Here is a 23,729-nt window from a genome sequence, read left to right as displayed (position 1 = left end):
TGTGTGGATAGATGCTGATGGGTTGAATAGCGAGAACTGTGAGGTGATAGATTTGGTAGGAAGAACATTGGAAGACATTATGAAATAGGGCATACAATTCCAAAGGGGATGCAAGAACAGTGGGACCTGGATGTATATGTGCACAGATCAGTGTAGGTGACAGAACAGGTTGAGAGAGCAATTAATAAAGCATACAGTATCATCATCTTTATTAAGGGAACATTGAGTACAAGAGCAAGGAGGTGATGTTGAACTTTTAAAAGACACTGGTTAGACCTCAGCTAGAGCACTGTGTACTGTTTTAGGTGTTACATTATGTAAAAATATGAATGCATTGGCGGGAGTGCAGAAATTATTTCCAAGAATGGTTCTAGGGATGAGAATGAGGGTTATCAGGATAGATTGAAGAAGTTGGGTCTATTCTTCTTGGAGAGAAGGACAATATGAAGAGATCTGATACATGTTTCCAAAATCATGAGAGGGCTAGATAGAGTAGATGGGTCAAAATTATTCTCGCTCATAAAAGAATCCAGTGATTTGCATAAGAAACTAATGCAATGTGAAAAAAAAAGACTTTATCACACAGTGAATGGTTAAGATATGGAATGCACTGTGAGAAGTGTAGTGGAGACAGATTCAACTAAGGCATTCATGAGGGTATTGAGTGATTAAAAGGCTCTTTTCTGTGCTGTAATTCTTCTGTGATTCTTAGAGCACTGACTCTGCTTTTGCTGTTAACCCCCTTTCCTCCCCTTTCAAGAATTCCAATCCCTTCCCACTTACCTTTCCCTAGGACTCCAACAATAATGCCTGGCAACCGTCCATTGCTCCTGGTTGTTGAAAGGTTGTTGGCTCTGATTGACTGGCAGCTCTTTGGACAGGATTGCCACTCTGCATTTGAAACAGGAGGTTCAACACTGTCGAGGTAAATTCCTATTTATTGCGTCGTACGTCCCAAACAATATGCAACACTGGGTTCACAATGGTTTTGCAGCTAATGTACTTGAGCCCTAACATGAACAATAAATCCCCTCGTAGAAAGTTATACTGTAACTTTAGAGAACACAGATTAGACCTTAGCTGTAATATGGTGTTAATTAGCACCACACTGTAGAATGAGTGTCAATGCCTCACAGAGTGCAGAAAACCTTTATGACAATTGTACCTGGGTGAGGGACTTCAGTTATGTGGAGCAACTGAGGAAGCTGCATTCATTCTCAATAAAATAGTGAAGGTATTAGGTTTTCTTTTTGATAAATGGTAATAATCAATAATTTGATGTATTGCATATTAAGGGCAGTGATTAGACTTCGTGCAACACAAGTGAGACTAAGTATATTACATTATCTGAGCTGAATTTTATTACTCCATTATAAGCAAACGCCTGGACACTTTGAACATCTGGTTTGTCCTCCAAGGGATGAATTTTGGTCCCACCTTTCCCCACCCCAGCTGGTATATTTGAAATGGGGGAAATACATAAAATAAAGTGGGTGGTCAACCCACTCGCCCATAGTGTTCAGGGATGTGTAGGTTAGTTGCATTAGTCATAGAAATGTAGGGTTGTAGGGTAGGGGAATGGGTCTGGGTGGGAAAATCTTTGGAGGGTCTGTGCCCTAATCACAAAATGTGGGCAATGTAGCGGGCAGCCTGCTGAAGCCCTTAAACTGTTGATTAATGTTCACTTAAAGACTTTACTCTGTCCCATTACAATAATATGTTTGGCTAGGGAAGGTGGATAGAAAGAGGCCACCCCTCAAATTTAATAGCTCAGATTAAACAGCAGGAAGGAAAGGCATTCTATCTCCACTGTTGGTGAAAGGTAAGGAGCATAGATGTCTGCTGCAATCATCAAAACCCAAGACCATCCGTTCCAATTTCTGCCTGACTATGGCCTCTGAAACCATCATCCAAAATCCCTCTTTCTTCTTGTTAGAACATAAGAATGTAAGAACTAGGAGCAGGAATAAGCTATCCGGCCCTTTGAGCCTGCTCTGCCACTCAATTAGATCATGGCCAATCTTTTCGAGGACTCAGCTCCACTTACCCGCATTTTCACCATATCCCTTAATTCCTTTATTTTTCAAAAAGTATCTACCTTAGCTTTAAAAGTGATTACTGAAGTAGCATCAACTACTTCCCTGGGCAAGGAATTCCATAGATTAACAACCCTTCTACCAAAATGTATGACTTCACATTTAGTAACATTGCATTCCATCTGGCAGACCTTTGCTCATTCACTCAATGTATCTCTGTTCTCCTGCAAAGTTTCACAGTCCTTTGCACACATAGCTCTGCCACTCATCTTAGTGTTATCTGAAAATTTTGACACTGTACACGTGGTCCTCAACTCCAAATCATATATATAAATTGTAAATAATTGTGGTCCTAACACTGATCCCCGTTACTGATTGCCAGCCAGAATAGTACTCATTTATCCCCACTCTTTGCTTCCTGTCAGTCAATCAATCCTCTATCATTGTTAATACTCTATCCCTAACACCATGCATCCTTATCTTATGGAACGACCTCATGTGCGACACCTTGTCAATGGCCTTTTGGAAATCTAGGTACACTACATCCACTGGGTCCCTGTTGTCCACCTTGCTTGAAATGTCTTCATAGAATTCCAAAAGATATGTGAAGCATGACCTGCCCTTCGTGCACCCATGCAGCGTCTGTACAACTGGAGAATTTCTTTCGAGATGTCTTGCTATTTCTTCCTTGGTATTACACTCAAGCATCTTCCCCACTGCAGAGGTGCTAATTATTCTTCAAACATCTCTGATATAATTTCATTATGCAGTAAAGCCAATAGAGACCAATTTCACTCAGTCATGACCTTGCCATTATTTGAATGGCTCAATCACAAAAGATGTCCTTTAACCGTGTTTCCCCCTAAGTCAAGTCTCTCTTTCAGGTCTTTCGACATTCTGACTTTTATTAGCTCATTAACATTTCAAACCTAATTCTTGGTCAAAACAAGAAAAACGTGTTGACCTTGGTACCCCAGTGTCCAGGATTCAAAGTACTTCTGCTTTTTCTACTCACTGTCCATTCCTCTGAAGTTCTGTTAAGGTGTTTATCTTTTCGGTCGCATGCAGCAGGTGAGCCTTCTTCTTCAACCATTGCACTTTATGTCACGAGGGTGTTCTCACAATTCTGTTAGATAGGGTTTCCGGATATCCATCTAGCATTAATGAAGAAACAATACCTGTCATGATTTGTGTTATTAATTGGCAGGTGGGTTTGTTTCTCTTACATAAGGGATGAAAATTGAGATGAACATTGTCTGGCACATACGTGAGTGAACATTAATTTCTAATGTTACTTGTGAATAGTACTTAACAGGCTAAGCCTGAATTTTATTCATATATTGCTTCATGGTTGAATGGACCTGTTATCTGAAGTATTGTAAATGGAACTCAACTCTGTAAAATCATTAACAGATAATTCCACTTATGATCTTATGATGGAGAGAGGTCATTTATGAAGCAATTGAAGATGACTATACCTACATGTTATTCTGAGAAGCTGTTGCAATAATGTCTTGGGATGGACATGACTAGCCTCAAATAACCAGAACCACATTAGCATGTGTTGAGTTTACTGTAGCCAGGGACTTGTTCAGTTAGTTAGTTGGTGTTTAGGTCAGATTAATGCAAACAGGGGTTGAATCCCTGTTTTTCAATTGAGGTAAAACTGAGACCTTACATTACCTGGCATTAAAAAATCATGGCACTTTGCCATGGTTTGGTGAATACCACCAAGGATCTACCTTTGGCAAAGAAATAAAGAAGAATACTATACCCACTGGAGAATTGTCCTCTGATTCCCAATGACTTTAGTTTGAATTGAGATGCTCAGTATCATATTGTTAATGGTGTCTCGAGGTCAAGAACAGTCACTTTCACCTCACCTCTGAAATTTAGCTTTTGTGTTTCTGATTTGACCCAAGGGTGTTATAAATCACAAGAGTTGACTGATCCTGGATAAATCCAAACCAAGCACCACTGAGCAGATTATTGATGAGAAGTGCCTCTTGATTGTGGTTTGGCCAATATTTTCCACTACTTTACCAATGATTAAGATTATACTGATGGGATGGTAATTAGCTAAACTGGATTGTTAAGATTATTTATGGACTGGGCATACTGTGTAATTTTTAACAATCCCAGTGCTGTAGCTGTAATAGAACAGATTAGTCAAGGTATGGTGCGTTTTGGATTACAAGCCATCAGCAGGACATTGGAGCTCTCTTTATTTTCCACATTTTAGTACTGCAAATAAATGCTGACAAGCATTTATCGTCATGCTTAAACTAAACACTTGAACAACCATAATTATTTCCAAATAAATCTATATAATGTGAGCTATATCTTCACTTCGGTACATTTCTTCTAACAGCCTATATTTCAGAAACTAATTTAGTATTAATGAATTTCTCTATCAAATACTATGCACTTGAACAGAAACTTCCAAGATACAATGTAGTGATTATAATTTTCAATGCTAGAATAAGTAGGGGTCCAATATTAACGAGATGTGAGTTCTCTCAAACTCGTCTCCATAAATTCAGTTTTAACCTTAGCTGAATTACCTTGGGAGACATTGAACAAAAGGCAAGGTATTTCCCCAGAGAGACAGAAAAAGCAACTAATGACTGCATCAAGCTAATGTACTTTCATGTACTACTAAAATGAAGTTAGTTAATGAGAACATATATGGGTTATGTAGCCCTTTTGAACCATTCAACCAATTAATCACATCATGACTCTGCATTTCCAACTCCATAATGCTATTTGGTCTGAAGTCCACCTTAATTTAGTAACCTTTAATGTCCTTTCTTCTCCAGTCATAAGAATTTTCTCTTCAAAAAAATAACTTGTGAATAATAATCCTTAAGTGTATGAATAATTGGATAAAATGTGATTTCAAAATATGTTCACAAAGCACTTAATGACAAGAAAATCACTCTTATACTTTTAGTTGTAATCTAGCTGTCAATAGAACCATCGTGAAAAGGTTTTCAGTTCTCATTTTTTTTAAAAAAGTGACAGGCACTATTAAGCTTTTTTTTATTACTATTAACAATTTCCCTGTTATTTAGATGAGTATGCCTTAAGAGGGTGTTATACTTACCCCAGGGCTTTTAGCAGGCAGGTTTAGCTTACTGAAACATATTTTCGAGGTGATTCTCAAATGCCACATTATCAGTCATAAGGATAATTTATTCACAAGCTGTATTTGCATTTGAAGATTCTGAGTTGAAGTTTTCAAGGTAATGAAATGTTCCAGGTCAAGTCCTTGCATACCATTGTATTTACCATGCTAGAAAAGTGTTGCACATTGTGAAGAATTTTTTTTAAATCAAACATTTTCAAAACATTGAGTTATTCCTGTAGGGTACATACTTGTAATATTTCTGCATTCATTCTATTTTCTTCTAATTGTCATTTCTACACCACATCAGCAAGCATGCCAATTTTATTACACAGGATTATACATGGAAATTTAAAATGATTAAAAAATGAGCTTGAAAAATGAGCTAAACAGCAGAATAAGAGTGGCACTGCTAATTGCTCAATAATACTAATGTCAGGAACGCTAAACTATACCAAAGAGTTTGACTGTTCTGATACCTGGTTTAGTTGACCTGTCTCTTCACAATAAAACTTGTCTTAGGTAGAAATAGAAGCTATGAAATAGAACCTGCATGCCAAAAGGCAACCGGATTGGTGTGTAGAGTAATGAGATAAACACCGAATGTGCAAAGGTGATGATGTATAATGTTGTGTTCCCAGCTCAATGTAATACTGGACAAGTCAGATTCCAGAATGAAACCTGGTAATGATAGATCATAAATTTTATTTTCCCTTTTTGTTATGGTCAGTTACTGAACATAATTGGAGTATGTCACCAATGTACTTTTGACAAAGGAACATTAAAGTCAATTACACAAAAAAGAAATAAAAACATACCATTTTACACTATACTAGAAATATTTATAACAGTCTTATTAAAAATATCAGAAATAGTCAACCCTTTTAACTCAACAAAAACCTTACAGATACTCAAACCTCAGTAAACTTCACTCTACCTCCATTTTACAGTTCCTTATTTAGTAGGCAAGGATACAATTGGTTTCTGGAGCATTCTTTTTACAGACTTCAAAGTACTTTGGAGCAAACACCTGGATTTTCTATACAGTCGGCTTCCAGCAGTTTTCTTTTTCTGGATCTCAGTCATTCACAACATTTTTTTTCTGCCCTGCCTATTTTGAGGACATGCAAACAGCACTGCTACTGTTACAGACTTTTTTCTCTGAGTGACCTGTATCTCTTAAAGGATCCTGTACACTTCACCAAACACTGAATAGTTCTGTCTTCATGTCTCATTATATTATAGAATATATTGTTGCTGAGCAACAGAAGATTGTTTTCCTACACTCATTTCCAGTGCTCTGAACTGTTCACCTCAAGCTCTAAACCATACTGTAAACCTTCATTAAAAATGCATAAAGCAATAAACTTCAAACACTCCATTACCGCTCACAGATCAAGTGTAAAATGAAATTAAAGCTATGGCCAGAATCTTACTGGGGTCTAAGTTATATGAGCTGTGGCAAAATTAGTGTCAAAATTGGATGAAAGGTACAGTGAGACTTATCTCAATGTCAGGACCATATTACTCTTTTTTAATACTTTTATCAGCCAGTGAGGCATATTTCTCACTTTGCAGCAGCAAGTTGCGACCAAAGAGGGACTATTGCTCATTAAATGTTTTGTTGACAACCCAATTCACGTCATTAGTCTGCAAGTTTTGTACAGGAGAAAGTGAGAACTGCAGATGCTGGGGAGTCAGAATCGAAAAGAACAGCAGGTTAGGGGACATCCGAGAAGCAGGAGAGTCGACATTTCGGGCATAAGCCCTTCATCAGGAATGTGGAGGGGGAAGGGGGATGAGAGATAAACATGAGGGTGGGGGTAGGGCTGGGGAGAAAGTGGTTGGCAAGGTGATAAGTGGATGCAGGTTGGGGGTAAATATGATAGATCAGTGAGGAGGGTGGAGTGCATAGATGAGAAGGCAGTTAGGTGAGAAAATGGGCAGGTGGGACAGATCAAGAGGGTGGTGCTGAGTTGGAGGGTTGGATCTGGGATGAGGTGAGGGGAGGGGAGATTTGGAAACTGATGAAGTCGATGTTGATGCAATGTAGTTGAAGGGTCCCGAGGCAGAACATGAGGCATTCTTCCTCCAGTTGTCCAGAGAGGTTTGGGTTTGGTGGTGGAGGAAGCCCAGGACTTGTATGTCCTTTGGGGAGTGGGAGAAGGAGTTAAGTAGTCAGCCACAGGACAGTGGGGTTGTTTGGTGCGTGTGTCCCAGAGCAGGTCCCTGAAATGCTCCGCAGGGTGGTGTCCTTTCTCCCCGATGTAGAGATAACCACTTGGAGAGCAATGGACACAGTAGATGAGGTGGATGGATGTGCAGGAAAATCTGTCCTGGATGTGATAGGATCCTTTGGGACTTTGGATAGAGGTGAGGGGGGGAAGTGTTGGTGCAAGTTTTACACAAGGGAAGGTGCCGGCTATGGAGGGTGGGTTGGTGGGGGCATGGACCTAACAAGGGAGTTATGGAGAGACTGGTCTCTGCGGAATGCAGATAGGGGCAAGGAGGGACATATATCTCAATCAGATCTCTGCGATCTGAAACAATGGAGGATAATGCACTGTATCCAGCGATTAGTGGGGTGGAAGGTGAGGATCAGTGGTTTCTATCCATGTTGTGGTTGGAGGATTGGGGTTCAATGGTGGAAGTGCAGGAAGTGGAGAACATGTGCTGGAGGGCACTGTTGATGAGGGGAAATTGTGGTGCTTGATGTTGGAGGCCATCTGAGATGTCTGACGTGGAATTGCTCCTCCTGGGAGCAGATACGGTGGAGGTATGTGAGGAGGTGTAGTCCTGGTGGCTGTGAGAGTTGGTGGGTTTGAAACAGATGTCCGTGTTGCATCAGTCGCTGGATATAGAGATGGAGAGATCCAGGAAGTCTGCAAGCTTCGTATAGTCAGGAAGGAGATCACATCTAGAGTGAGACACAGCCTGATTGAATCTATGGTTCAGGAGACAGCATGGGAATAGAATTGGTAAACCTTTCTTTTTATTCTCTTTTTTTAAAAGTTTAAAATTCACTAGGTTATTTGAAAGATTAATAAGGTAGCAGCTGAGGGACAGTTATTATTAAATCACCTGAGCCATGAATAGGGCCTTAATTGATATTGGTTACTATTGAAGCTTAACTTGAGAGAGCCATCTCAGCTCATCTTAGTTCTATTTAAGAGAGGGACTGTTGAAAGTGCAAAATCAGGAAGCTTCATGCAGTTAGGAAGGGGAGATCACATTCCAAGTGAGTATATAGTTTGGGGAATTTGGAAGTATCGTGGGAATTCAGTGCAGAGGGGGAAGAGGTATTTTTTGGTTTTTGGTTTGTAATGTTTTTGTTTAGTAGGATAACTTGAAGCCCAGGATCAGGGGGCCCAATACAACTGAAAGAGTGACATCATGTGAAAACTGTAAGTTCATTAGCTGGTAATACTTGCTAATTTGACTATCTATTATGTGATCTTCAGATCGAAGGCAATTCAGACAAATGTTTGCAGATTACAAACTAAAAGAGCAATTAGGAAATATTTAAAAACAAACTAAGAAGTGAGCAAATGAAATAGAGATGCAGGGCCAGATGAATATGTAGTACCAGCATGATGTGGAAGCTGGTGGACTCCATTGTGACACATCTGTAGCAAGTGCTGGTTGCTTGAGGAACTCTGGCTCAGAGTTGATGAGCTGGAGTATGAACTTTGAACACTGACACATCAGGGAGGGAGACAATTACCTGGATGCTATCTTTCATATGAAGAGCAGTTGAGGACTCTGGTGGAGTTTAAGAAGAAGAGGGGTGATCTCATTGAAACTTGTAGAATACTGAGAGGTCTGGTTAGAGTGGATGTGAACATTTTTCAACGAGGGGTAGAAACTAGGACCTGAGGGCACAGTTTTAGCGTAAAGAAATGACCTCTTTAGAACTGAGGTGAAGAGGAAATCATTGCCAAAGAAGGCTGTGGATGCTAAGTCACTTTATGCATTTGAGATGGAGGTAGATGGGCTCTTGATGAGTGTAGAGATCAAAGGTTATGGAAGAGAAGAAAAGAGAATGGAGTTGAACATTATATCCCCCAGAATTGAATGGCAGAGCAGATCTGATAGATTAAAAGGCCTCACTCTGCTTCTAATATCTTATGTTTATTAATTTTCTGCTTCCTATTTTAACAATTGCATTGAACAAGCTAGATGTCAAGAAATCTCAATATGCACATTACCTTGGAAATAGCTGACAACTTCAGCACACAGCTTATGCTAAAGAACATCCACGTTGCTTAGGACCAAACAGCAACTCCAGGCATGATCCACTGGCACCTGCCATATACACCCCTCATCCATGGACACTGGCATTTGCCAACTACCTCACAACCATGATGCCACTTCTTCTTTGTACTTGCAAGCTACTCAAGTACAACAGAATTATGTTGCAGGGCATTATGGCAACTAACTTGAAAGGCTGCAGCAAGGACACGTTATGTACAGGAACTCAGGTCATGGATTGGACAAGTCTGAATCTCAGGACTGCTCACTTGCTCGCCTAGGGTTTACTCACTTACCACCTACCCTCATGTTTGCATCATCCATGCCTTATTCATGGGATGTGGGCATCATTTATAGTTCATCCTTTATTGCTCTTGAACTGAGAAACTTCAGAAGGCATTTCTGTGGATTTGGAGCCATGGTTAGGCCAGACCAAGTAAGGACGGTATATTTCCTTCCCTCAATTGGGAACCCGTTCTCAGCCCAGTCAAGGGGGCAGCTAGTGTCTGTCAAGATTTCCTGATATCATCAGTCACTGACAGTTTACACAAGGTCCAGAAGCTTGCTCATGGTCAGTCATCCACTTGGCTCATTCATGTAGAGTCAAAGAGCATGGAAACAGACACTTTGATCTGACCAGTCCATGCCGAACAAATCCCAAACTAAATTAGTCCCACCTGTCTGCTTCTGGCCCATATGTCTCCAAACCTTTCCTACTCATGTACTTATCTAAGTGTCTTTTAAACATTGTAACTGTGCCTGCATCCACCTCCTCAGGAAGTTCCTTCCACATGCGAACCACCCTCTGTGTTAAAAAAAATTGCCGTGTCTGTTTTCTTTTTAAATCTCTCTCATTAAAATATATGCCCCATCCTCGGAAAAGGACACCTTAATGCTGCTCATGATTATATAAATATCTAAAAGGTCACTTCTTAACCTCCCATGCCCCAGTGAAAAAGGTCCCAGCCTACCCGGCCTTTCTTTATGACTCAAATCTTCCATAGAACATAGAACATAGAACATAGAAGGATACAGCGCAGTACAGGCCCTTCGGCCCTCGATGTTGCGCCGACCGAGTCCTACCTAACCTATACTAGCCCAATAACTTCCAAATGCCTATCCAATGCCCGCTTAAATGAACATAAAGAAGGAGAGTTCACCACTGATACGGGCAGGGCATTCCATGAACTCACAACCCGCTGTGTGAAGAATCTACCCCTAACATCTGTCCTATACCTACCACCCCTTAATTTAAAGCTATGTCCCCTAGTAACACCTGACTCCATTAGCGGTAAAAGGTTCTTAGTATCTACCCTATCTAAACCCCTAATCATCTTATACACTTCTATCAGATCTCCCCTAAACCTTCTCTTCTCCAATGAGAACAGCCCCAAGTGCCTCAGCCTTTCCTCATACGATCTTCCTACCATTCCAGGCAACATCCTGGTAAACCTCCTCTGCACTCGTTCTAAAGCTTCCACATCCTTCCTATAGTATGGCGACCAAAACTGCACACAATACTCCAGATGAGGCCGCACCAGAGTCTTATACAACTGCAACATGACCTCAGGACTCCGGAACTCAATTCCTCTGCCAATAAAGCCCAGTACACCATATGCCTTCCTCACAGCACTATTTACCTGGGTGGCAACTTTCAGAGATCTGTGTACATAGACACCAAGATCCCTCTGCTCATCCACACTACCAAGTAGCCTACCATTAGCCCAGTAATCCATCATCTTGTTATTCCTACCAAAGTGAACGACTTCGCACTTAGCTACATTGAATTCCATTTGCCACATTTCCGCCCAGCTCTGCAACTTATCTATATCCCGCTGTAACCTACCACTTCCTTCCTCACTATCCACAACTCCACCGACTTTCGTGTCATCCGCAAACTTGCTTACCCAGCTTTCAAGTCCTTCCTCTAGATCATTTATAAAGATAACAAAAAGCAATGGTCCCAAAACAGATCCTTGTGGTACACCGCTAGTAACTGCGCTCCAAGATGAACATAATCCATCAACTACTACCCTCTGTCTCCTTCCAGCCAGCCAATTCCTAATCCAAACCTCTAATGTATCCTCAATGCCATACCTCCGAAGTTTTAGCATTAGCCTACCATGGGGAACCTTATCGAACGCCTTACTAAAATCCATATACACAACATCTACTGCTTTACCCTCATCCACTTCCTTAGTCACCTTCTCAAAGAACTCAATAAGGTTTGTGAGGCACGACCTGCCCTTCACAAAACCATGCTGGCTATCCCTGATCACGTTATTCCTACCCAGATGTTCATAAATCTTATCCCTTACCATTCTCTCTAAGACTTTGCCCACCACTGAAGTCAGACTCACTGGCCTATAGTTACTAGGGCTATCCCTACTCCCTTTCTTGAACAATGGGACCACAGTCGCTATCCTCCAGTCCTCTGGTACTATTCCCGTTGACAATGACGACATAAAAATCCAGGCCAATGGCTCTGCTATCTCCTCCCTAGCTTCCCATAGGATCCTGGGGTAAATGCCATCAGGCCCAGGAGACTTATCTATATTCATCCTTTCCAATATTCCCAAAACCTCTTCCCTGCATATTTCCAGGGCATCCATTCTAATTATTTGTGATTCCATATTCACATCAGCAACAGTGTCCTGTTCCTGAGTGAATACTGATGAAAAGTACTGATTTAATGTCTCTCCAATCTCCTCCGCCTCCACACACAACTTCCCACTACTATCCTTGACTGGACCGATACCTACCCTAGTCATCCTTTTATTCTTGACATACCTATAGAAAGCCTTTGGGTTTTCCCTAATCCTACCAGCTAAAGACTTTTCATGTCCCCTTCTCGCTTTTCTTAGCTCCCTCTTTAGCTCCTTCCTGGCTACCTTATAACTCTCAATCGCCCCTACTGAACCTTCACGCCTCATCTTTACATATGCCGCCTTCTTCCCTTTCACAAGGGACTCCAATTCCTTACTAAACCACGGCTGCCTCACAAGGCCCTTTACACCATGCCTGACTGGTACATACCTATCGAGGACACGCAGTAGCTGCTCCTTGAACAATCCCCACATCTCATTAGTGTTCTTCTCTTGAAGCCTGTTTTTCCAATCCACACAACCTAAGTCATGCCTCACTGCATCATAATTTCCCTGCCCCCAGCTATAGCTCTTGCCCTGCGGCGCACGATTATCCCTCTCCATCACTAAAGTAAAAGTCACCGAGTTGTGGTCACTGTCCCCGAAGTGCTCACCTACCTCCAAGTCTAACACCTGGCCTGGTTCATTACCTAGAACCAAATCCAATATAGCCTCCCCTCTTGTTGGCCTGTCGACATATTGTGTCAGGAAACCCTCCTGCACACATTGTACAAACACCGACCCATCTAATGAACTCGAGCTATAGCTCTCCCAGTCAATATCTGGGAAGTTAAAGTCCCCCATAACAACCACCCTGCTACCTTCACTCTTTTCCTGAATCATCCTCGCAATATTATCCTCTACTTCTCTAGGACTATTAGGAGGCCTGTAGAAAACACCTAACAGGGTGACCTCACCTTTCCTATTTCTAACCTCAGCCCAAACTACCTCAGATGGCAAGTCCTCTTCCATTGTCCATTCCACTGCTGTGATACTGTCTTTGACAAGTAATGCCACGCCTCCCCCTTTTTTACCCCCATGTCTGATCCTACTAAAACATTTGAACCCTGGAACGTGCAACAGCCATTCTTGTCCCTGTTCTACCCACGTCTCTGTAATGGCCACAACATCGAAGTCCCAGGTACCAACCCACGCTGCAAGTTCACCTACCTTATTCCTTATACTTCTGGCATTGAAGTATACACACTTCAATCCTCCTTTCTGGTTACAGGCACCCTCCTTAGAGATCGCTGCATTATTCCTAACCTCCCTACACTCAAGGTCCTGTACCCTAAAGCTACAGTCCTGGTTCCCATGCCCCCGCGGAGTTAGTTTAAACCCTCCCAAAGAGCACTTGCAAACCTCCCCCCAAGGACACTGGTGCCCCTCAGGTTCAGGTGTAGCCCATCCTTTTTATAGAGGTCCCACCTTCCCCAGAAAGGACCCCAGTTGTCCAGAAACCGGAATCCCTCCCTCCTGCACCATCCCTGTAGCCACGCATTTAACTGCTCTCTCTCCCTATTCCTTGACTCTCTATCACGTGGCACGGGTAACAAACCAGAGACTACAACTCTGTTTGTTCTAACTCTGAGCTTCCAACCTAGCTCCCTGTAAGCCTGTCTGACATCCTCACCCTTCTTCCTACCTATATCGTTGGTGCCAACGTGGACCACGATCTGGGGCTGCTCCCCCTCCCCCTTAAGGACCCGGAAAACATATCCAGCAACATCCTGGTAAGTCTCCTCTGAACCATCTCTAGCTTAATAATATCCTTCCTATAACAGGGGATTTGTCCAGCTACAGTCTGGGAAATTGGCAAGCACCAGTACAATAACACTTGTAGAACTAGCCAGAGGAATTGCATATTGTTTGCTTAAGATAGCAGTTACGTGTCTGTTATTTCCTGACTAGGGTTTTTTCATCAAAACTGGTCAAAGTCTGGGGTGAAAATAATCCTGGATATCCATTGGTCAATCATGATAGGGGGGTTTTATAGGAGAAGCTGGGGTATTACTGCAAAATGAAGTCAAGAATAAAGGCTTGGGGGAGTGGGGAGGAAAGAGGCATTGCAGTGGTGAGGATAAGATTGATGGGGGAGTTTCATGTGTGGTGTGGTTGCACGGTGTGTGGAACATCAGAAGGCATGGTAAAATGTTGGGTTGGGGTGCAGTAACAGTATTAATGACCTTGGCCTCCACAGGGGAAGCAGGGTAGGCATAAATAAGTTACAAGCCAGGTTTCAGGGGACAGGACATTTATAGGTGAAGTTCACTGTTATAGGTCGCCACATGGTGAGGTAGGAGAAATGGGCTTTCAGTGGTGTGAAGTAAAAGGGGAACATGAAGGTTATGTAGGGTGTACCTTGCAATCAGGTAGAGCCTGGTGCAGGCAGTACCACGACAAATTGCTTCCTCCCATCACTTGCCATTCTCTAGCTGCAATGTGCTTCTGGTAGCTAGAACATTCAAGTAACAAATACATGAAGCAGTTGGTTGCAAACTCCTTCCATATCTAATTTGCAATCATTTCATTGCTCGTTGTTATGCATTTAGAATGAAGGTGCTTAAGCTTACTTGTATGGTTGCAGCATTTATGCCATGACTGTTCATACATTGGCATTCAGACAGAGGCAAACACTATCAGTACAATGGGGGAGGGATATCCAGTTGTATCGCACACCAAGACCTCCATCTAACACTTATAGCACGAGTCAGCTACCTTAATGGCAAATAATCTAGATGTACATTCAACCAAATGGCTATGTTAGTACCTGGTGTGGGACAGTCCTCAGCCCAATGGGAATGGTTGTCATTTAGGGGTCTGGGTACTGTCAGTCATGGTTATAGCCTGGACATAATCAGGGGTTTTGCTGTTGCCTGCTCAGGGTTCAGTTCCCTAGGGTCAGAACATGCAATCAGGGAAAACAGTCAGTTTGGGAGGCTGCAAATAGTGCAGCAAGGGGTCTCATCAGTCCTGTCTAAGGGCTCTTGTTAAAGTCAGTCAGAAGTCTGGGCTAAATACAATCTTGGGAGCCTGTTTATTGAACATTCAGAAGGGTGCAAAGAGCCTATTAGGGCAGCAGGAAAATCACTGCCAGAAGTGTCAAGGCTGGGGGTAACAGCAGTGGCATTTGTGACCTTGGGGTCAGGATGATGACAGGAGAGACACCAGGTAAGATGGGACATTTACTGAGCAGCATCAGAGAGCATGGTTGGCTTCAGGAGGAGGGATTGGTGGCAGTGACCACCATGGGGACACCGAGAAAAGCTAAATGGTTATCATTAAGGTGCATGTTCAGGGTGTAGAATGGATAGTTGATGAATTTCAACATAGATCTCTGTACAAGGAATGGGTAGAAATAGCTTTTGGCATTGTGCACAGACACTGTGTAGGTTAGTTGGTGACCAGGTGGGGCACAGTGTTATTGGTTTCCTCCACAAGCTGTGTTCCGTATCATCATTTAGGGTTTTCTAGATTTTAAGTGCTACTAGAAAATGATTAGGATAACTAGCATGGATGGAGTGGGTGTTGGGTGAAAGTAGCAGAGCCACATTTTACAAAAGACTGCAGAATACTGTAGCAACAAATGGCAAACATTTGCAATCCCAGCTAAATTTACTTTACAATGGATCAGAGTCCTAGAGATCTACAGCACAGAAACAGACCCTTCGGTCCAACTCATCTATGCTAACCAGATATCCTAGTCCCATTTGGCCCATATCCCTCTAAATACTTCCTATTCATGGTCCCATCCAGATGTTTTTTAAATGTTGTAATTGTACCAGCCTTCATTACCTCTTCTGGTGACTCATTCTATAGACACACCTGTGTGGAAAAAGTTGCCCGTTAGGCCCCTTTTAAATCTTTACCCTGTCACAAACCTATGCTCTCTAGTGTTGCAGTCCACCCACCCCCTCACCCCACCCTCCCAACCAGGGGAAAATACCTTGTCTATTTACCCTATCCACACCCCTCTTGATTTTCTAAACCCCTTATCCTCCAATGATCTGGGGCAAACAACCCCAGCCTATTCAGCCTCTCCCAATAACTCAAACCCTCCAACCTTGGCAACATCCTTGTTAATCTTTTCTGAGCCCTTTCAACTTTTACAACATCCTTCCTATAGCAGAGAGGCAAGAATTGCACACAGTATTCCAAAAGTGGCCTAACCAATGTCTTGTACAGCTGCCACATGATCTCCCAATTCCTATACTCAGTGCACCGATCAAGAAAGGCAAGCATACCAAATGCCTTCACCATCCTATCTACCTGAGACTCCACTTTCAAGGAACTATGAGCCTGTACACCAAGGTCTTTATTCAGCAAGACTCCCCAGGGCCTACCATTAACTGTATAAGTCATGCCCTGATTTTCCTTTCCAAAATGCAGCACTTCACATTTATCTAAATAAAACTGCACCAACCACTCCTTGGCCCATTAACCCATTTGATCAAGATCCCGTTATGCATGGAGGTAACCTTTTTCACTGTCCACTACACCTCCAATTTTGATGTCATTTGTAAACTTACTAACCAGACCTCCTATGTTCACATCCAAATCACTTCTCACAAAGACAAAAAGCAGTGGACTCAGCATTGATCATTGTAGCACACTGCTGGTCACAGGCTTCCAGTCTGAAAAGCAAACCCTCCATCACCACCCCTGTCTTCTACCTTTGAGCCAGTTCAGTATCCAAATGGTAGTTCTCCCTTTACTCCATATGATCTAATCTTGCTAACAAGTCTACCACTAGGAAACTTATCTAATGCCTTACTGAACTCCATATAGATCACATCTGCCGCTTTTTCCTCATCAATCCTCTTCATTACTACTTCCAAAAACTCAGTTAGTGAGATGCTGGTCATGGGTAATTTGCAACATAGCGTTGGTGCTTGCAAGTTGAATTTGGGCATCTTAATGATATTGAAGTTAGCAGCAATGATGGCAGAAAAAGCCAGTACTAGCTGAAGGCAGACTATTATTTTTGCAAGTTGAAGCATCCTATGTGACTCCCAACTTTGATTCATTATCTGACATGTGAGTGTAATGGTCTGTACTGATTGCAGTGAGAAGTTGGACAATTGGCACTGATCTGGGATAGGCATAATATTGGCAAAATGTCTTTGTTTACACCTTTAGTGGGTATGCCGGGTTTTCAACCATAGAACATAGAACATAGAACAATACAGCACAGAACAGGCCCTTCGGCCCACAATGTTGTGCCGAACATCTATCCTAGATTAAGCACCCATCCATGTACCTATCCAATTGCTGCTTAAAGGTCGTCAATGATTCTGACTCTACCACTGCCACGGGCAGCGCATTCCATGCCCCCACCACTCTCTGGGTAAAGAACCCACCCCTGACATCTCCCCATACCTTCCACCCTTCACCTTAAATTTATGTCCCCTTGTAATACTCTGTTGTACCCGGGGAAAAAGTTTCTGACTGTCTACTCTAGATATTCCTCTGATCATCTTATAAACCTATATCAAGTCACCCCTCATCCTTCGCCGTTCCAATGAGAAAAGGCCTAGCACTCTCAACCTTTCCTCATACGACCTATTCTCCCTTCCAGGCAACATCCTGGTAAATCTTCTCTGCACCCTCTCCAAAGCTTCCACATCTTTCCTAAAGTGAGGCGACCAGAACTGCACACAGTACTCCAAATGTGGCCTAACCAAAGTCCTGTACAGCTGCAACATCACTTCACGACTCTTGAATTCAATCCCTCTGCCAGGTGTGATAGATTTAGGATTTAAACGTTGGGCAGCTAGAGGTATATCTTGCATGGGTGATTTATTTGAGGGAGACGTAATGATGACCTTCAATCAGTTAGTACGGAAGTACGAGTTACCTAATAGAGACCTCTTTCGTTTTTTTCAAGTTAGGGATTTTACTAAAACAAAACCACACTTTTGACTGATCCCTACAAATCTGACATAGAAAGAGGGGTACTAAGGGCTAAGAGTACACTCTCTGTCAGTACTCTATATCACCAATTGAGGGGTGCCACCTCAGATGAGTCTGATTGACTCTGCAAGATGTGGGAAAGAGAGCTGGGTATTGAAGTTTCTTCAGAGGCATGGGAGGATATTTGGGAAAATGCAAGGAAGATATCAATTTACAATAGTACCCATGCTTTACAGTTGAAGATTTTTCACAGGATCCACTTAGCCCCAGACCAATTGTCAAAATTTAAACCAGGGGTATCTTCAGCATGTCCCAAGTGCAAGGTCTGTACGGGTACTCTTACCCATTGTCTTTGGTCTTGTGACAGGCTTCAAACATATTGGAGCGCTGTGGTGTGTGCAATGGAGAGGATTTTAGGTGTAAGGGTGGAGAAGGACCCTATTTCGCTCCTTTTGGCCCTACCCATTGTGTTTCTGCAGACTCGCATCAGGCAAAATGTTTCAATATTCTTACATTCTGTGCAAGGAAGAATATCTTGCTAGGTTGGATATCCGAAAAACCCCCAGGCCTGTCGGGTTGGCGGAAGATTGTTATGGAGCACATTCCCCTGGATTTTCTCACAAATATGGTACACCACAAAACTGAGCATTTCTACAAGACATGGCAACCCTTTTTGAAATACTTGGACACAGATTTATCTGCCACACTAACAAGGGCTTTTATATAGCCGTAACGATTGTGTTTCAATATCTAGGGAGGAGGAACTGTGAATGTATGAGTGTTTTGTTTGGCTGGGCTGTGTTATTACTATTTATTTGTTTGTTGTTAGGTATTTATTTAGTTAGTTAAAGAGCTAGTTTAAGTTTTTTTAAATTTTATGCTTCTCTATATATGTTTATGCATTTGTATAGGAGGGTGGGTTGGGGAATGTTTTCTATTATTTGGGTTTAGTTTTGTACTATTTTTGTACTGTTTTGAATTGCATTGTTTTGTATTTGTAATATTTAAAAATCTATTTTTTCTTAATAAAAATATATGTTATTAAAAAAAATCACCTTATCATGATGATCCTTCTTCAAATATGACAACAGGCCATGAGTTTCACCAATATCTGTGGAATGTTCCACTCTTTTCCATGCATATGACACCATAAAAAATGGATCACTGATATAGGGCTTGGTCTGAAATTTGTGAATTATTCCTTCACTGTTTGTCAGCTGTCTCAATCATGTTGGTAAAACATTTTCAAATATTGGACAATATCCTGATCTATTGGCTGAATTAAACTTATCCCTTTCAGAGGGAGGAAAATACGCAAAGATATTGCCATTAACATGATCTTTCACAGGAGGGATGAGCACTATAATTATCCAATAAAAGGACAACTTTGCCATCTCAAGGCATTCCTTTCCTATTCAGCTCACCTTCACACTAAGCACAAGAACGTGATGAAACCATCAAGTTAAAAATTTGTCCATCCATGCATTACTTCAGGCTTTGCAATCAACAGGAAGATGAATTGTGCCTTTTGAAACATCTTGGGTTTTGCAGATTTTTTGATAAAAATCCATTTCTTTTATGCATTCCCACTGCATCCATCCACTCAAACACAATTATGGTATTTATTCTGCTTAAGAACATGAGCATCCTTTTTATCAGCACCAACTAAGGTTCTGTTTAGAAGACATTGCCACATTAAATATATCTCTTCAGCTTTATAGGTTTACTTGGCAGTCAGGTCGTGGTGTCCTGGCCAGGGGAGCTATTGCAAGATGGATCAACTTATGTGTATTGGAACTTGGTATGCCAAGTTTAAATAGAGGTATTTGATGAACTTTATTTTACAGGTAAATTTTATTTGAAAGGTTTACCACTTGCATGAGAATTCCAGATGCTAGAATACCACATAATGAGGAATTTACTGTATTGAAAAGTAAACTCAATCTCACAGACAAAATGGACAATTTCATATGTTCCCATGTTATGCTTATCTTCCAAATTTTTGCCTGCTTACATAACCTAACTATATATCTCTGCAGAATCTTTTATTGACAATCTATTTTCTTGCTTCTCTTCGTGTCATTAGAAAATTTAACTTTTCTTTCATCCAAATTATGATAGATTGTAAACAGTTACGGCCCAGTATTAATTCCTACACCACTCCATTGGTTACAGCTTGCCAATTCTCTCAAGACCCATTTATGCCTATGTTCTGCTTCCTCTTAGCTAAACCATTTGTTACCTATATTAATAAATTACCCTTTAGAACATGCTTTTACCTTGTGTAGTAACCCTTAGTGTGGCACATAAATCAAAACCTTTGGAAATCTAAGTGCACCGTATCAACAGGGTTTCGTTCCCCCATCCCCATCCACTTCTTTCTTACTTTGTCAAGAAACTTTAACAATTTAGCCAAACATGATTTCCTCTTCTAAAAATCATGTTAGTTCTGTCAAACCATATTATTTTCCAAATATCCTGCTATGATCTCCACAATAATAGAGTCTAGTAATTCTCCTATGATGTTAAGCTAACAGGTCAATAATTTCCTGTTTTCTCCCTCCTTTTTTGAATAAAGATATTACATCAGCTATTTTCTAATTCAGGGAATTTCCCAGAATCTAATTTTGGAAGACTATTATCAATGTCTTCACTATCTCTGCAGCCACTTAGTTTAAGACCCTTTAGTTTCAGATGAAGCATTGGAGTACACACCAGAGGGAGTGTCCATGGTCACTGGAATTTCCTACAGCCTGCAGACGCTAGGACGATGGAGTTACATGGCAGACTGACCAATGACACCCTCATTGCAACTAAATTTCAACCACCATTTCCAGGAAGAAGCTGCTTCATAGCAGCAGTCAGACTTGGATATTCTTCTCCTCTGCCTTTAACTCGTGTCTGTGCTTGGCTTGGCCAAATTTCAAAGGCACACACCTGCTTGGGATTCAGAATAGGTTTGGTCTGTCTTTTGTTGTGTGCTTGGTGTCTAACTGTAGTTATTCTTTCAAAGTAATGCTGCTGGAGTCCATAGAACTTTCTGGACTAAACCCCCCTTTTTTTATTTACAGCTTAATCTAGAAATATTCCAGTTGCACGAAGTTAGAGTACCTGTTCCTTTCTAGTTAGCTGTACATAATCATGTGACTCTGACATCATCATTATGCATACTTCAGATGTTAATCCCATTTCTCTGCATCTGTCCCAAATTCTTTATAATCTTATTGCAGGCATTATAGACATCTCTCCCTCAAGTCTCAGATTTCACAGGACAATTCTCTGGGTACTTTGAACAATCACCCTGATCTGATTCCAGTCTCAAGCTGAAGTATGGATTGTTTTGCCACCTCCTCCCTCCTTTCAGTGTAAGATTTCATCTCTTGGATGGTTGTAGCACTTCCTTGTAGATTTTCTGATGAAACGATCATGTTTCAATTGATTCTATGTTCAACTATATAAATGTATTACAATTTCTCTATAATCCCTTGATCTGTTTCATCCCTCTCAGTTGTATGTAGGTTATGATCATTCCTTCTATTTGCTGATGACTTATCCATACACTCTTGCCAGGCTATAGGCCTAGTAACTCTTGTGTTCTATTTGTGTTTTAAGCCTGCATGCCCCTTTGCTATTCCTTCTATTGTTTCACCCTTTTATAGTCATTCCCAGTGATGTTAGGCTGTAATTTCTGGGACAAGGATAGAAATTGTCCTCAACTGCCTGACTGTGATAACCTGTTCTGTGAGTCCTTAAATAATGCAAGATTTAAATATTTTTCTTTAAACACCTTTTGTAGTATCAGACAATGGTTTGCAATCTCTCTGTCTCTGTCTCTTGCTCTGTGCCTCTGTATCTCTGTGCCTCTGTATCTCTGTCTCTGTCTCTCTCTGTGTCATGACTTCAACCCTTCTTCAGAAATAGACTGAAGATCTTGTTATTCAAGTTTTGAATTAATCCATTCCCAAACTGTGGCCTTGATGGAAAAGATTAAGAAATAGTGGTCTTTCTTTTGGTTGTACACAGCAGAAGGAAGGAAGCAACCAACCTTTTCCTGTATTGACTGAAATACAAGGTTAAAAATTGCATTTTCACTCAACATTTGGTAATGCCCAAATGTCTGATGCTTTTTTTTCTGAAAAATCTCAAGTGGAAGAGCTCTTGGTATTACTAGTCTTTTAGTGAAGTCCAACAAGTCATTGGCACAGATGTGTGAGCTTTTCAACATAGTATTGAATTAGAAGTGGAATGGTAGCATGAAGTTCCTAAGATTAACTCCAGATGGAAACTCAGGGAAAGAAAATCAAAATTATAGCTTTAACTACAACTGAGGTCAGAGATCAATACTGCTGTGAGTGCAGGAGAGATGAATAAGGTAGATAAAGTTTTTGTTAAAAGGGAAAATAATCCCTTTCTTTAAATGATGCAGCTAAATCTAGAAGCATACTAGAAGGAAATCTAGAAGGGATAAAAGAGTTATTCAAACTGTTTTGCTAGAGATGGATATTCCATCCAGACTGTGTAATGGAAGCCAACATGTTAATAAACAAGGCAAGGGGAAAGTACGTCCCACTTCCACTATACAAAGCGCTGCTGAAATATGGTTGATTGTCCAGAGCAGTGGTTGCAGGGATGCTAAGAAATTGCCTGCAGCTGGAGTTGACTTAGTTCCAGATAATCATTTGGCTGGAGTTAAAACTACAACTTCACCTAGAATCAGGGATGGTCCAAAAGAGGTTAAAGGAACAGAACAGTCATGAGAATAAGTTCCAAGTATTTTTCCACTGCAGATAGTATCTACAGCAATGACTAAACAAAATCCACCACCTAAGGTCAAAGTATTACTGAAAGCAGATGTTAGAGTAGCCAAAACCTGATTAAAGATAGGATAATTGGAAGGATGTACTTGGCATGACCTCATTGAGGTTAAAAAAAAATCCAAAGATAAAGTTAGTACAAACAGCCCTTATTTGTAATCAAATTTTCACATCTGATGCCAGACAAAGCAGAGCTTGATTTCCAGCACACTACAATGGTCAATGACAGGTAGGTACATAGACTGATCATCTTCCAGGCAGGTTTTTATTCATTGGATGCATTTTTCATCTTGCATTTCTCCAATCTCTTGCAGTTACCATTTCTGTAGCTGGTAAATGTTCTATGACTTCTGTATGGGCTCCAACTTCTTCGGTAAAGTCTAAATCTTGTTCGGTTTCACTCAATGTTATGCTTGACAGTGTCTCTGTCTCTGTCTCTGCTGTCATTCGGTACTTGCATTATTCAGATGAGCCATACCTCATTGGTTTCAATCTGAACCAATGAATTCTGCAAGGGATCTCAGCTATTTCCTTTTGTATTTAGAAGTATTACAAATGGTTTAGGAAATGTTCCCACGTTAACTGTAACAGGTGCAAAAATGATTTTTACAAGGATGTTACAGACTAGAAGATTTTGAGTTAAGGAAAAGTTGGATTGGCTGTACCTTTTTTCCTTGGAGCTTAGGAGGTCAAGGGGTGACTTTATAGATGTTTATAAAATGAGAGACATATAAGATGAATAGCCAAGGTCTTGCCAGGGTAGCAGAATCCAAAACTAGAGGTTATAGTTTAAGGTGAGGGGGGGTGGGGGGGGGGGGTGGTGGTGGAGATTTAAAAGAGATCCAAGTGGCAACTTTCTCAGTGGTTTATATAAGGGAGGAGCTGTCAGGAAGTAGTGGAATTGGGTAAAATTACAACATTCAAAAGACATTTGGACAGTTAC

Source organism: Hemiscyllium ocellatum, chromosome 8 (assembly GCF_020745735.1).
Source record: "Hemiscyllium ocellatum isolate sHemOce1 chromosome 8, sHemOce1.pat.X.cur, whole genome shotgun sequence".
In the NCBI taxonomy this organism is placed as follows: domain Eukaryota; kingdom Metazoa; phylum Chordata; class Chondrichthyes; order Orectolobiformes; family Hemiscylliidae; genus Hemiscyllium; species Hemiscyllium ocellatum.
The sequence above is the reverse complement of the archived record's forward strand: the minus strand, read 5'-3'. Positions refer to the sequence as shown.